The following is a 14,990-nucleotide window of genomic DNA, read 5'->3' on the forward strand; positions in this document are numbered from 1 at the left end:
CAGCCTCTGGTCCTGTGTGTGCGAGTCCTGCCTCTGTTTGTGGACAGTGCCAACAGCTACATCACAGCCAGGAGTCTTCTATCCAGCTCAGTGCTTTGCAAACTTCCCCATGTTCTGAGCTAAATTGTGTCCCTCAAAATGCATACATTGAAGTCCTAACCCCCAGGACCTCAGAATGTCACTGTGTTTGCAGAGAGGCCTTTTAAGAGGAGATTAAGGTAAAACGAGGCTGTTAGGAGTGGCCCTGATCCAGTAGGACTGGTGTCCTCATAGCAAGGGTACATCAGGACACAGACACACATGGGGATGGCCATGCGTGAGGACACAGGGAGGACACAGGCAAGGAGATGAGCCTCAGCAGAAACCAGCCCTGCAGACACCTTGATCGTTGATGCCCATCCCCCAGGTCTGCAAGAGAATGAATGTTGCTGGAGCCACCCGTCTGTGGCGCCGAGCAGATTAACACACCCATCAAACGTCCCTGACCGCACTTACATTCCAGGGGCCTGGGTTTTTGCTACATCTCATGCAACGTCCACTGAAGCCCCGTGTTGTACTGCCTGCGGAACTTTGAAGTGTGCGTCCTGGGCTGCATCGCATCCTGTAGTTACAGCAACACCTCTTCATTCTCAAAACGACTGATGCAACGAGCACTGTTGGACGGAGCTGCCCGCTTAGCCTGGAGGAGCTGTGTGCGCCCGCAGACTGGAGGCCAAGGGGAGCAGAGGGGCCGGGATGCGAGCAAGGTTCTGTGGACTCTTCCGGTGGCCAGGCACCTCTAGAAAGGACCTTATTCTGTGTATTGTTCACACACAGTAGGTTTGGATATTAAAAATGAAGAGGATCTGGGCACAAAGAGTCAGCTGCATTTCCTTGCTTCGGGTCTCTTCCCACACAGGCATTGAAAACCAGACCGCGGACCAAGGTGTGGGCCCCGTGGCGGGTGCGCCCTATCAGAGGGCACGACAAAGTGGCGTCAGACAACGCGTCCCTGTGCGGCGGGCTGATCTTCCCGTAACTGTGGATGCTGGACAAGCAGACCGCAGGCGCGGGCGGGGGCCTCCCCTGCACCTTACAAAATGAGCCCCCTTTAAAGTGAAACTGCATTATTGATGAAAGCGTGGGGTGGCTCTGTACATGAAGAAGGAACAGCTGGTGTCCCCCCACGCCTCCCGCACGCTCTGGCAAGAGACAACCCCCTTGTTAGAAACGGGTGCGATTGCATTCCAGGCCCGAACAGCAAAATTAATGAAGAGCTTGCAGTAAAGTTCCAGCGTGGACTCGGGCCCTGCGATACGGCGCGCTCCCTCGTGTTGATTCTGCGGCTGAGCAGCAGGCCCGGCCAGCTGGTATTTGACGCACAGACAGGGATGTTGCCCGAGCCCTGCACACCGCCACCGCTTCAAAGTCGCGGCCCCACTGGCTTGGTTTACACCTGAGCCAATTAGCCCTGGAGATCAGAAGAGGTCTGGAAACCGAGCAGAGCCCTGAGTCCTGGGCTGGGGAAAAGTCACTTGATCCCAGGTAAGACGATACAGAGAGAACAATGGCAGATGAAGCCAAGGAGGGAAGGGGGGCGCGGGGTGGCCGGCCGCGGAGCGCCCCATAAGGAGCAGGAAATAAAGAAACCCAGTGCTGGTCCAAGCGCCGTGGGCCTGGCCCGCACTCAGGGTGTTTGTCCGGCTTTTGTTGGCAACAAAGGGGCTAATTGAAATGAAACAGTCTGCAGTCTGTTTGTTGGCACATCAAATATGCTGTAAGATATGCTGATTCTTGCTCCTCCTGAATTATTGAGCATCATGGCTTCCAGAAATGAGGCAGGCAGATGAGAGGGCGGGCGGGCGGGGTGGGGGGCCCTTGTAAATGTGACACTGCTTTGCCGAAGGTCTGTTTGCACTGACTGTGTTGCCAGGGAGGTAGAAAATATGTCAGTGGCAAGGGGAGAATTTAGGGGCTCCGTCCGGCCTCCCAGGAAGCTCTGGAGTTGCAGAGTCCCAGTGCCCTTGGGGGAGCAAGGAATGTGGCCGCTGTCTGGCTCCCTCAGTCAACACTTCCAAGTGCCTTCTGCAGATAGGAGCTGCCCACCTGGGACAGAGTGGGGGCCTCTGCACCTGCCAGCAGCCCGAAGCATGCGGTCTCCTGGGCTTGGCCAGAGTCCGTGCCTTCCATAACATTCTGAGCAGGAGACGCAAGGTGAACGAGGCAGGGCTCTTGGTGTGGCTGGGCTTCCACATGGCAGGGAAGGGAGGACCCAGGAGCACATGTGTGGATCACAGGGTCCCTGTGGAACTGGACGTGGACGGAGTTCTCCGTGAAGAACAGCAGAACGTGCACATGAAGAACGGGCGTGTGCCTGTGGTGTGTGCACACATGGAAGGTGCATGCATGTGCCTTTGTGTGAGGTGTGACTGCTGCTTGCTAGGTAAAGTGGCCGCGAGCGGGACATGACTTAGGGACCTGAATATGGTGCCAAAACAATTCATTTATTTAAATTCCAAAGTCACGTCCTGATGAAACTTATTAATAGCTGAAGATATGCTTTTATTACTGCAGAAAGTTAGAATTACAGTCTTTCTGAGTTTGGCAATAAGACAAAATTTCAGGCATTTCTGTTTTCCATCACGATTCCAGGTGACTCCATCTCAGGAATGTATCCATGACTCTTCCTCTCCTGGAATCAGAGCTTGTGCTCTAATTAAAGAGCTGTCTCTGGGCAGCTCGCCGGGATTTTAGCCAAGATGTGCGTAATTATTTTTCCAATGAAGGGAGAGTGACGTCCCTGGCTTTCAGCGTGTGGTGGCAACCACAGCCACTGGAGACAGGATGGGGAGATGCTGTGCATGAGGACCCGGACCCCACTTCCCAGGTGAGAGCAGGTGTGTTGAGAGGCGGCCCCTTTGATGCGTCGATGCCACCTCCGTCTCCCCAGCCACCTTCCTCTCATCCTGTCTGCACTTGTGTGTCGTCCCCTCCCCAGCTCATGCTGGACATGGTACATGTGGTCTGGATCTTTGGAGAGTTCATGAAAGGGGACGGTGGCCAACGCACTGCTCCAGATCTTGTTTCTGAGATGTGCTCTAGCATCCGAGGAAGCGACTGAACGTGTGAGGACTGTTGTCAGTGAGATGTTCTTTCTCCCTATTGCCGTCCTGCTATCTCGCTCCCAACACCACCACTGACATCCCCATACATTACACACGTGTGCCCACACCCACACCGTGCAACGCACATGTGCGCGGACCCACACGGCACACACCCACACAGGCACACACGCTTTACCTTCCTTTGCCCAGGACTGGCTGACTGCCCTGGTTGGCTGTGTTGGCACTTGCTGTGCATTGGGAAGTTCTTCCCACTCTCCCCACATCTCAATACCACCCATTCTTCCCCAACCAGCCGCATGGCCACCTCCTCCAGGGGGCACCCCTTGATCCTCTCCACCGGCTCGAAATGCCCACCGTGCTTCTAGCACTTCCTTAGCACTTAGCGTCTTCTCTTTGGTAAAGTAGCTATTTGAATGGATTGCTTACCTCCCTGCTGGTCTCCAAATTCCCTAACAGGAGGATTCATTCATTCACTTACTCATTCATTCATTCATTCATTCATTCATTCATTCATTCATTCAGGAAACATGTATTCAACATCTACCACATACCAAAGCCTGGACTGGACCCTGATTAAGAGAGATGAAAGAAGTGGGCCATTTCTGCAAGAGACAGAAAGCTTGGCACAGGCAAGAAGGGCGTGGAATGTGCTGGGCCAATGAGGGACAGTGATCCATGCCACAGGACATCCCCCTTTTCCTCATCACTCTTCAGGGAATCCCGGTAGTAACACACACATAAAAATTGTGAGTAACCATGATTTGCAACAACTGTCACTTTGTTTTAATTTTGGTGAACCTGTGTTATTTAAAATTACCAAATATTCCCTAGTTAGGGTATGGGAGACAGGGTGGGGCTGATCTGCAGGGCTAGGAATGAGATTTTTAAATTTAGCGCTCAAATAACCAACATGTTCATACTAAGCTATCCTTTCCTTCTGAAAACTTTTGATTTTACTTGTACTGTTGAGACCTATATGCAAGAATACTTTAAACAAATAATTCTAAAGGCAAAATGGTTGAGTTTTTTGAGTTGCTGATGTATGTTTTCCAAGCCTGTTGGACATTTTAGCCCATGGCCCTCCCCTTTGCCAATCCGCTATGGATGGCATTCTGTACCAAGGCACACATGGGGGCAGCTGCTACACAGGTCCTTGTATTTGGTGACACCAGTGCTACATAGGTGTGCCATACCACATTCCTAAGTTAAAGGACAGGTGCAGGGTACCACATTCCCAAGTTAAAGGAAGAGGCCACAGCAATTTTAGGAGGCAACTTCCTCATCTTTCTAGGGTCTGCTGTCTGCTTGAAGGCCAAGGTTATTCATTTTAAACACATAAATCAGGCCCATTGGCATGTTGACTAGTTAGTGCTGCGATTCATGGTGAGCTGAAGGATGTCAAGCCAGCGCCCTGAGCCCCTGCACCAGTCTCCAAATTGGTGGCTGAATGCACCTCTGCTGGGTCCAAAGGGTGCCCAGAGCTGCAAAGGGGGTTGTCAGCATGCACACATTCCTTTACCACCAGCCTTTGGCTCCAGATGCTTCTGTAGGACCCCACAACTATGGTGAGCTGTGCATCTCAGGAATGTATCCATGACTCTTCCTCTTCCTCTTCCAGCCTCAGCCCTTAGGTTTCAATCAGAGCTGATAGGGCAGGTGATGGAGGGCCAAGCCCAGGACTTGGGGCCCTTGTCACAAAGGTATCAGCGAGCAGCGCATCCCTCGATATGAGGTCTCACCCACCTTTCCTAAAGCAGCCCCTGGCCCTTGGAGGCCTGAACCTTGATTAGCAGCCCCTTATCACTAGGGTGGGACTGGGGCTTCAACCCTAGCTCTCACTGTGCGACCATGAGAATGTGAGCCAGCCTCTGTTTATCTGCAAAATGGAAATACTAGATGCTCCTTCCTTGTACAGTTCCTGTGGAGATGAAATTGGGTGGGGCACGGTGGGGGGCACATTTTAAGTACTCCCTACATGCTAGTTTCAGTATTTTATTTCATCTCCAGTCCCTTAGGCCACTCTTCTTGTCCACTCTGCTCCAAGTTCTTTTCTATCTTAGGCAATTTTGTATGTTCCAATATTTCCCTGAAATGTTTTTCCTCCCTGTCTTTTCTCTTGCTAAATTGTAGTCTTGTCCATGTATCACCTAATGTTTTGCTTCCTCATTTTACCTGCAGTAATTAACTCTAAGCAGATGGTATTAACTTAAAATGCATATTGTAATCTCTAAAGCAATGACTAAAAATGAATGCAAAGAGATACAGTGAGGAAGCCAGTAAAGGAATTGAAATACGATGTTCTATTAGTTTGATTCCTCCAAGAAGCAAACACCAAGATGGGATTAGACATCTCAGAGAGTTTTGGGAGAAAATGCCTGGGAAGGAATATGGGGCTGGGAGAGTTGCCAGACCATGATGCAGAAGAGAGGGGGAAGGAAGAAAGGATAAGTAAAAAGTCTTATTCTGTAACGTAAACCTAATGAAATTGTGACAAGAACAATGGGGAGTCCTCAGGCAAAAGTCACAGAGCAGAGAAGTCCTTTGTCTGGCAGGAGTGGGCTAGCCACACTTGCTGATTGGGAACCAGCTGTCAGAAGCGCGGCCCAGGCACAGACACAATGATGGACTCATGTTCACCAACTGGAGCAGTTAGTCTATTACCTCTCTAAACTTAGAGACCTGGGGGCTATATTTTCATGGCCACCACTGAAACTAAAAAATATTTGCTTAACACTAACGAAGGGTAGAAAAAAGGGACAGAGGGACAAAGACAGATGAGACAAATAAAAAAACAAATAACAAAATGGCAGGCCTAAATGGAGCCATATCCACAATTACATTAAATATAAATGAACTAAACCCTTCAATAAAGGCAGAGATTGTCAGTCTGAAAATAAAGCAAAGCCAAATATACTGTATCAGAGATGTGCTTTAAGTACTAGGACGTAAGCAGACTAAAGCAAAAAATTAGAAAAAAGAAAAAAAACAAACATGTCAACTTTTAGCACAAGAAAGCCAGACTGTCTCTACTAATATCAGACAAAAGGGACTTCTGTCCAAGAGCATCATTAGAAACACTGAGGCTCCTTTTCTCATGATAAAAGGGCCAATATTCCAAGAGAATTTAATAATTACAAACCTATATGCACCTAACAACAGCTATGTGGTGCAACATATAAGGCAAAAACTGATCCCTAGGGACGCCTGGGTGGCTCAGTCAGTTAAGTGTCTGCCTTCGGCTCAGGTCATGATCCCAGGGTCCTGGGATTAGTCCCACATCGGGTTCCTTGCTCAGCGGGATCCTGCTTCTCCCTCTGCCTGCCCCCCACCCCGCTTGTGCCCTCTCTTTCTCTCTCTGACAAATAAATAAAATCTTAGGGAAAAAAAAAAACCTGATCCCCAACTTTGCCTGTCAAGATTGTTGGGAGCGCTACCCATCTTTCCTGATTCTGAGCCCAGGCCACGTTGGAATCTGCAAATGTCTTGAGGAAAAGTCATGCTCAATGCCAGTCTCACTTCATGTTGTGTTCCTCTTGTCAAGGGACTCTGCCCCTGTAAACCTAGCTTTCCTGGTAGCTTCCAAAACCTTTATTCAGCCTGGTTTTTGATGTTGTTGTTGTTGTTGTTGTTTTTGTTGTTGTTGGTTGGATTTTTATCCAGCTTTTTCAGTCATCTGCAGAAGGAAAGGTGGGCTAACATAACTACTAAGTCCTCATAAATGCAGAACAGAGAAGCATTTTTCTGAAACCTCTTTTCCCAGACAATAATGTATCTACTTGCTGCACATTCTCCTAGGAGCCTACAAACTTTCCTCATGGATATTACCATATTATAACCACACACAACATTTTATTCTTATAATTGTGTTTAGTACTTTTTTATTAGAATTTAAGCCCCATGAGAAATTTAAGCCCCATGTTTCTTTTGTTCATCCCTCTATCTCCAACACCAAGCCAACCCAAATAAAGATAGATTATGATAGATAGAGATAGATAGATAGATAGATAGATAGATAGATAGATAGATAGATAGATGATAGATAGATAGATAATATAAAATACAGGTATAGATGGCAAGGGGGAGATAGGTAGATAGAAAAATAGATACCAGATGATAATGATGATGATGATAGACAGATAGATAATACAGATATAAAAATTAAAAAAAAATAAAAATTACATAGATATAAAGAAAATAAGTGAATAAATAGTCAGTCTGAAAATAAAGCAAAGCCAAATATACATGTTTGAATATACTTCAAACATGTATTTCTGTGTTTCCCCTACATACAGCTCATATACACTTCCCCAGCTTTTGGAAGACATCTTTAGGGAGAAGTAGGCAGATCAAGCAAGAATAATTTCAGGAAAGCATTGAGTACTTAAAATTTGTAGCTCTTTTTAAAGGATTCCTGAGAAGGGATCTTGGCTAGGCATTTGGAACTGCCCTCACATCTTAAAGTCAGACTGGGAGGTTAAAAAGGAGAGTTCTCATATTTGAATCCTAACCCCAACACTTACAATGTTTATCATCTGATCACGTTACTTATGCACTCCCAGATTCTCACCTATAAAATTGGGATTCTAATATTATCTGCTTTATGGAGTTGTTGCAAGGATTCAGTAAGATGAATATAAAACATTAAGAGCATTGCTTGGCATATATTAAAATGAGCAATTAAAACTATCAGTGTCAATAGTACAGTATGCAATGGCACAGAATTATAATCCAGATAGCAATATTTTGCAAAGGATAGTCTTTGGAATGATCCCCTCAGTTTATTCCTTATAGATCTCAGTCTTACTCTGAAGAAAATTCATATCAATTGATTCAAATACGTTTTCAGATAAGGACTCAATCACCTTTATACTAATCCCATTATAGCGGGGTTTGACATCTGTAACTACGCAATCTTCTTTGTTCCTTATTTTCCTACTCTTGTATTCCAACGATTAACTTAGGAAAACACTCTTTAGAAGTTAGGTAAGTGAAGAACGTTTCTGGGAAAGACTGATGTGTCCTTGGTTGTACGCCATTTTTAAACATGTGTAGCCCCCTAAGGAGAAGACGTTTTAGCTTAGGAACACTTTCATTTTTTTCACTACAACAAAATAACTAGTTTCCTTTCAGTAAGAGTTTCTGTGAAAATAAGTGTTTCATCAATGAACAAAGATAGCAAGGGCCAGCTGATTCAACTGCTTCTTTCTCAGGATAAGCAGAGAACACCATTAGAATCTTTGTGTCTGTATTGTGTACCTGCCCTGATTCACCAGCCGCACTTCAACCTGAGTTAATCTGGACATTGTTGAGCAATTGGCTTGAGGGCCCCCTCCGAGGTTACTGCCCACACTTCTTTGTATCTTTCCTGCATACCAAACCCAAAGTTCCTGGACAGTTTCCCATCCCACTTTCTTCAAAAAGGCCAAGAATTTGTTAAATCTGCTCACCGTTACTGATCACATTGAACTTAGGCTCCAGAGAAGCAACAACTCACTTTTTATCCAAATTCATGCTTTATCTTTTAAACAACATTTGGCAAGTTTTGTTATTATGATGGCATGATCAGGTATGACAGACAACTCTAGGAAATCCTATAGCACGGCTGACTGGAAGACACAGAGCACCCATGGTTCCAGCTGTTCATCGAATGTGGAAAGTAGATGTCTCTGGGCATCTTGGCAGCTGGTCACACAAGGTGCCTAAGACAGCACAGCAGCTCTGTCATTTCCCCTTTGTCCATGAGCCTTTACATTCATACAGAACCCCTAAACTGGAAACCACCAACTCCATCCATAGAGCTCTTTCCCTTCTTTTGGGTCTTGTTGGCAACAAATTTCATTCACTCCTCTGCTGTATCTTGCTGACAAAGCACCAGGAGATCACTGGATAAATGATGGACACTGTTTTCCATCCACCCAGGGGGTCTAGGTAGTTAGAAGACATCAGTCATTGGTTCATCACAGAAGCAGCGAGGGCACTGCATTTAGAAAGCAGATAGCAGGGCTGCCTGCCATGCAGTTGCCATGCTGCTGGGTGTGTATGGGTGTGGAGACGGAATCCGGGGGAACAGCACCCGCCACCAGCCACCCCACCATGGCTCATCTCCTGCTGACTTAAAATCAAATTAATGCATGCAGTTTCAAATGTCAGATTATGCTGCAAGGTGAACTTTGCAAACATTCTTCTGCCCAACCCATCTCTACCCCGAACCCCAACTCCTGTTACATTGGGTAAAAGAATCAGCTCTTGATTCTTTTAACTATTTCCCCTAGCATTCAACTTTATGTTTTTTAAATATTGCACTTATACCACTGCTTTCTGATTCTTTAGAACTAGAAACTGTGTTGACTTTCTCTCTATTGTGAAAGATAAGGGCTTAGTACACTTGTCCCCCAACCCAGCACATGCACACACATTGACGTCACACAAAGTACTCTGTGGTTTCCTTTCTTTGTACAGACTTTTAGGGTTTTGTTTGTTTGTTTGTTTGTTTGTTTTCATCCTGGGCTCCATAATTTTCTTCTACTTATCACTTACCTGTGCCCAAACTTTAGTTGGAGCTAGAGAAGTCCTCTTGGTGGAGGGGCACATCAGGCTACGGGCAGTCCTGTTTACAGAAGAGAAGGCTCCATCCTGCCACTGCTGTCTGGGGGGGCATCCCCCAGCCAGGTCTATCCCCAAGGAGCTCTTCACATTGCCTACCACACCCTGCACTCCCCCACTTTCTCTAGGTCAGATGCTCTGTTCTGGATCCACATCTCAGCCTCTTGTCAGAAACAAATCAGGAGCTTCAGGAGGAAAAAGTGAGCAAGGTGCTACCAGGACCGAATACTTGAAAACATTTTTAAAGTTTGCTTTCACATTTGAAACTTGGGGATGATTTGGAAATAATTGAATTAATATGTCTGTAAGTTATTGTTCCAGCTGAAAGAAATGCAGTCAGAACCATGAGGAGCGCAGCATTCCCTGCTTGGGTTGGTCACTTTCCCAATCTCTATCAGTATGCTTGGAGCCTGGAGAAGGGGTTGGGACACCTCCCAAGTGGCTCTTCTTTTCCAAAAGACCCCTCACCACATCCTCAGTGGTGCAAGTGTCCCAGGGACCACAGCCCTTCCTGGTGACCCCTCCACGGAGTGGGGCTCCCTGTTCCTGCCAGTCTGTGTGTTTGGGGGCAGGGCAGGCCCTTCTCTGTGGGGAGCAGGAGAGCATCTGATCACCTTCCCTTGTAAAGTCTAAGGATTCCCAGCCTTCTCCCTAACTTTACCTCTGAGTTCGACTCTTCTTGGAGGCTCGGTCTCCTTCTGCAGTTGGCAGGCCAGTCGGCTTTGCTTCCCAGGCTTTGACGCCATGCTTTCTGTCCTGCTAGGTCGGTCCCATGTCCCATCTCCCAAAACTGGCTTGACTTCCCTGGTGAGGTGTCATGCCCTTTTGATCCTTCTGTCTCATAATCTCATGTCTATTTTATTTTCCAACTTTATCAGAGCTCCAAGAAAGAACGGATGTAAATACGTCTCTGCAAAGAAATCTGATGGGCTGAAAACGTTGATTTACACTGGAAAACAAAAGAAATGTATGCTTAATTTAATTGTGCCACTTTTTCATTGTGTTCTGACAAAACAAATTTTGTCTACACACGGAGACTCTGGACAGACGTAGAAAGACAGTCCTGTTCCACTGTGGCTGTTTGCTGTCCTGTGTCACTTCTGGTTTCCACATTGGCTCTCCCTCTCTGATTTCAGATGGGGCTGCCCAAACCAGCAACCACACACACACACACACACACACACACACACACAGGTGTGCACACTCATGCATAGACATGCACACACATGTCTCTGATGGAACCTCGAAAAGCTAGCATTTCTCCTGTGGTATGTCCAGCGAGTGACGTCAACTTCCTTCTAATACTCAACTTCCTTCTAATACTCACCCAACTTCCTTCTAATACTCACCACGTGTTGGTCTGTCTTTAGTCCCCTTCAGTGAAGGTCTGTGTATCTTAATTTCTTCCAGGAAGCTTTTCACTGTCTTTCTCTGATTTTTCTTTGGTCTTTGTCCCTTGCACTCTCCTTTTCTCCACACTTGATACCGGGGTCTGCTGGGGTCTCCATTTGGGGGTCACTTATGTGCCCTGCTCTGCCAGCCCCCGAAGCAGGGACAGCACTGTTACAGAGTTCTGCACATCCTTCCATAGTCTCTGGCTCCCCCCGTAGACAGGCTCTGCTCCATGCGCGGCGATGGTGCAGGCTCAGCCCCACGCAGCCCCTGACGGGAGCCCAGGACGGAGTCTGCTCCCAGCCACTCCCAATGCACACGCCCTCCTCACATGCTTCACGTGACCCAGACCACCTCGGACAGTTTTTGTTCAGACTTTAAAATGAAATATATGTCCTTCCTTTGATACTATGAAGATTTAGAATTATTTAATTTTTATGGATTTATTAAAATAAGTTAATTTTCAAATACCCAAATGAAAAATACCCTAATTCTTACATGTTTAATGGACATTTTTACATATATGTCAAATATCATGCAAATATCACATTAAATATTAATTCATAAGTGATATGTGGTACTGCATGGTCGTCCAATGCACCTCATAACTACTGAATTCTATTATATTTATATATAAATATATTACACACAGTTTTTTCCCTTTAGAATGTGAAGAAATTCACCCAGATATTTAAGAGTTCTGTAACATTGAATTTTCAAATTTCCAATTAACTTCTAATTACTTTAACCGATATTTCCAGCCCTCTTTTTTCCCCTCAAATAATCTGTCTACTTAAGACACCTTTAGAAAAGACAAACAGGCCCATGTGTCCTTCTGGTGGACCATCCCCTTTGGGGGCCAAGAAGGGTGATGGCGGTTTTGCAGCCCCTGGGCCTTCTTCCCCAGGGTCTGGTCTAAGGTTTGGTGCAGTGAGCTTGCTCACATCCAGCAGTGATCACCTGCCAGTTGTCTGTTCCCCAGCCCAGAATTTTAAAGACATGGAAAACAGAAAACCACATTCTTTGTAAAACTACACTGTGACTGTTTTCAGTGCTGTACCATTTACTTAATCACAGCCTGTTTATTGGCCCATGTTTTAATTAATCATTGGTGTGAATGAGGTCTGTAATGGAGCAACAAATATTTTCTGGGATACCAATTTCCTAATGTGGGTAAATTTGTTACTGTAGTAGACGCTATAAAGATCAACATTAAATAATAGTTTTTAAAAGAGGAGACTATGAAATATAATTTTGGGCTTTTTAAAAAATAAGTTTCATTGCCCCCAAATATTTTTTAAAAGATTTTATTTATTTATATGAGAGAGAGAGAGCATGAGCAAGGGGAGGGGCAGAGGCAGAGGGAAAAGCAGACTCCACACTGAGCAGGGAGCCTGACTGGGAGCTTGATCCCAGGACCCTGAGATCATGACCTGAGCCGAAATCAAGAGTCAGACGCTTAACTGACAGAACCACCCAGGCACCCCAACCCCCAAATATTTTTAAAAACTACATTTCTTTCATTGAATCCTAATAAAACAAAAATGAGCCAACGCATGAGACATTTAAATCAAATATAAAAAAGGAAGTTGCCAGTGTTAGGAGATATTTGTTATTTGAGCAAGTTACCAAGGGAGGGTGTGAAATTTCTGAAGCTTTATTAAGGGGACAAACAATGACACCAGATCTGCTTGCTGCATACATCCCACGGGGGGAAATGTGGTGGAGGCCAAAGCTGGCACTCCCAGTGGGCGGGGCGTTTGCGTCTGCAAAATCAGGGAAAGTGCACAGAGTAAGTACTAAGCGAAAGTCCGAAGCTGTCTGAAGGCGACGGCCGGTATCCTCGCGGTTCTACCTGCACAGCTTGGCGCTGGGTCTGTTCATCCCCTCCCTCCCACCGCTCAATCTCCCTCTCTAGTGTGTTTATTTATCTCTCACTCCAGAAAGGCTACATTGAAGCAAATATAAAGAAACTTTCTGACGGAATGCGGAGCAGTGGAGAATGAGCTGGGCCCCGGGGAGTGGACACAAGGGTGTCCAGAGACAGGACACTCAGGAGCGCGGCCGGCCCCATCCTCGAGCCCCGTCCCACACAGCGACCCACGTGCCGGGACCCAGAGCACGTTCCAGCCTACAGCAGGGGCTTGGACAGGAATGCGCTGAAGTTTTTCTTTGTATCGTCCGTGCCTAAGGAGGAATTCGAACACGGCATGTCAGGGGAAGTTATAGGAAGATCATCTGGATGACCAATAAAGAGCCGGCGAGAGGGAACAGTATGAATCTGCATCTAAACTGCCCCTCTCCCTTTGTGGAGATTTCTGATGGCGTCTGGCTCGGAACCTAAGTCACCAATATACAAACATTGGCGCAGGCAGCGTTTGGCACAGTTTACAATGGTCTTGATTTTTCAGATGAGGCAATTAGCCCCCATTTTCTCTTTTCCCTGATGCTCAGCTACTGCTAGTGAACATTTGGGCTGCCCTTACCACAGAAAACCCTATTGCAGCAGCTCTGCGTGACTGCAGGAAAGCATGACCCCCATTGCTAAGCCACCTCCCTCCTGCCTCTGAGCTTCTTGGACAAGTCCCCTTCTGCACCTACACTGCACCCTCATCACCTACACTGTGCAAGTCCTGTGTCACAACCCTGGACAGCCCTGGCCCTTCCAGGAGAGGTCTCGCCATGGTTAAAGCCAGCTGTGGGCACACACAGTAGTCCATAGTGCTGACCTCTTTCAACCCATCCTGGGTGTCATTTCCAACCAGGGCCCATGGATCCAGCACAGGATGGGCAATGCCAGGGCTGGTGTCTTCTCTGTCTTACCTGGTGCCCTGGGTTCTGCACCCTTTTGGTCTCTGGGTCTCTTTAGAGAGTGAAACAAGGCTAACATAGCAACTGATGCACTTGACTTTTTAATTCCCCTCTAGAGCATCTTTTTCTTCAACAGATGTTTTCAAAATAATTAAGTGATGGAGAGCATGCATTATTGAAAATGCTGGATGCCTCCCTAATGCTCTCCACATTTGTATATCTGTCAGCGCAGAATGAAGTACTCAGAAATGTTGTGCTATTTATTTTGCAAATTACCAAACATTCACTCTAGCCAAGGAGGAGAGGAATGGAAAAGTCAGCCCAATAACCTCTCTGATTCCTGCAAATGCTCCACCCTCTGTGTCTGCAGGAATCATGGAGTCTCATATGGCTTGTGAGCAGAGAACCTTTTTAAAAAGTATCCAGCTGATCACCCATCCATAATACAATTCCTGGAATTGGGGCCATTTCTTTACTTAATTTTAAAATTTCAGAAATTTCACATTTTATATTAATAACCTTCATCCAAAATTAAATAATTATTGGAATGGGAAATTGCCTTCTATATTTAGTTCTTTTTTTTAAATATCTGGATCTACTCTGTCCCTAGCATGCTCCAGTCTGGTTGACCTACACACTTACTCCAGCTTTCAAGTTGCTTGGGAGCAAATGCTGCATTCCTGAGCTGCGTGGTCTTGCTTCTGACCAATATCTAAGTGTTGTGCAGGAAGGAGTCTCAGTATATGCCCACATCTTCAAAATGACAGGCCTGGAAACAATTCTAAGAAATGTATGGGTCTCAGCTGTGGAAATAAATTTGTAATTTTCATAGGACTATAGATCATTATCTCCCTTTAAGAGTACGTTTTGGGGTGTAATTGGAATTCATTCTTGGAAAACTTTTGAATTTGGTGGTTCCACTTTGGGCTGATGGCCTGGACTCTTCCCTTGATATCTCAGACCTGTTTGTGAAAGCTTGTTGGGTCCCGCTGTGAGACCACAAGTGACTAGAAGTGTCACTGAGGAAAAGTTGTTTGCATCAAGGTAAGCAGAGTCTCAGGTCCATAAGTGCTATTCATT

At 46.2% G+C, this 14,990-nt stretch overlaps 1 long non-coding RNA gene across 1 annotated transcript; it reads left to right on the top strand.

The window, feature by feature from the left end:
- Positions 1–1,397: 1,397 nt before the first annotated feature.
- LOC113929680 lies at positions 1,398–14,990 on the top strand. The gene is made up of 3 exons (XR_003522289.2): positions 1,398–1,524; positions 2,632–2,866; positions 13,043–14,990. It is a non-coding gene; the product is annotated as an uncharacterized LOC113929680 (long non-coding RNA).

This window comes from Zalophus californianus, chromosome 5 (genome assembly GCF_009762305.2).
Source record: "Zalophus californianus isolate mZalCal1 chromosome 5, mZalCal1.pri.v2, whole genome shotgun sequence".
Lineage (NCBI taxonomy): Eukaryota > Metazoa > Chordata > Mammalia > Carnivora > Otariidae > Zalophus > Zalophus californianus.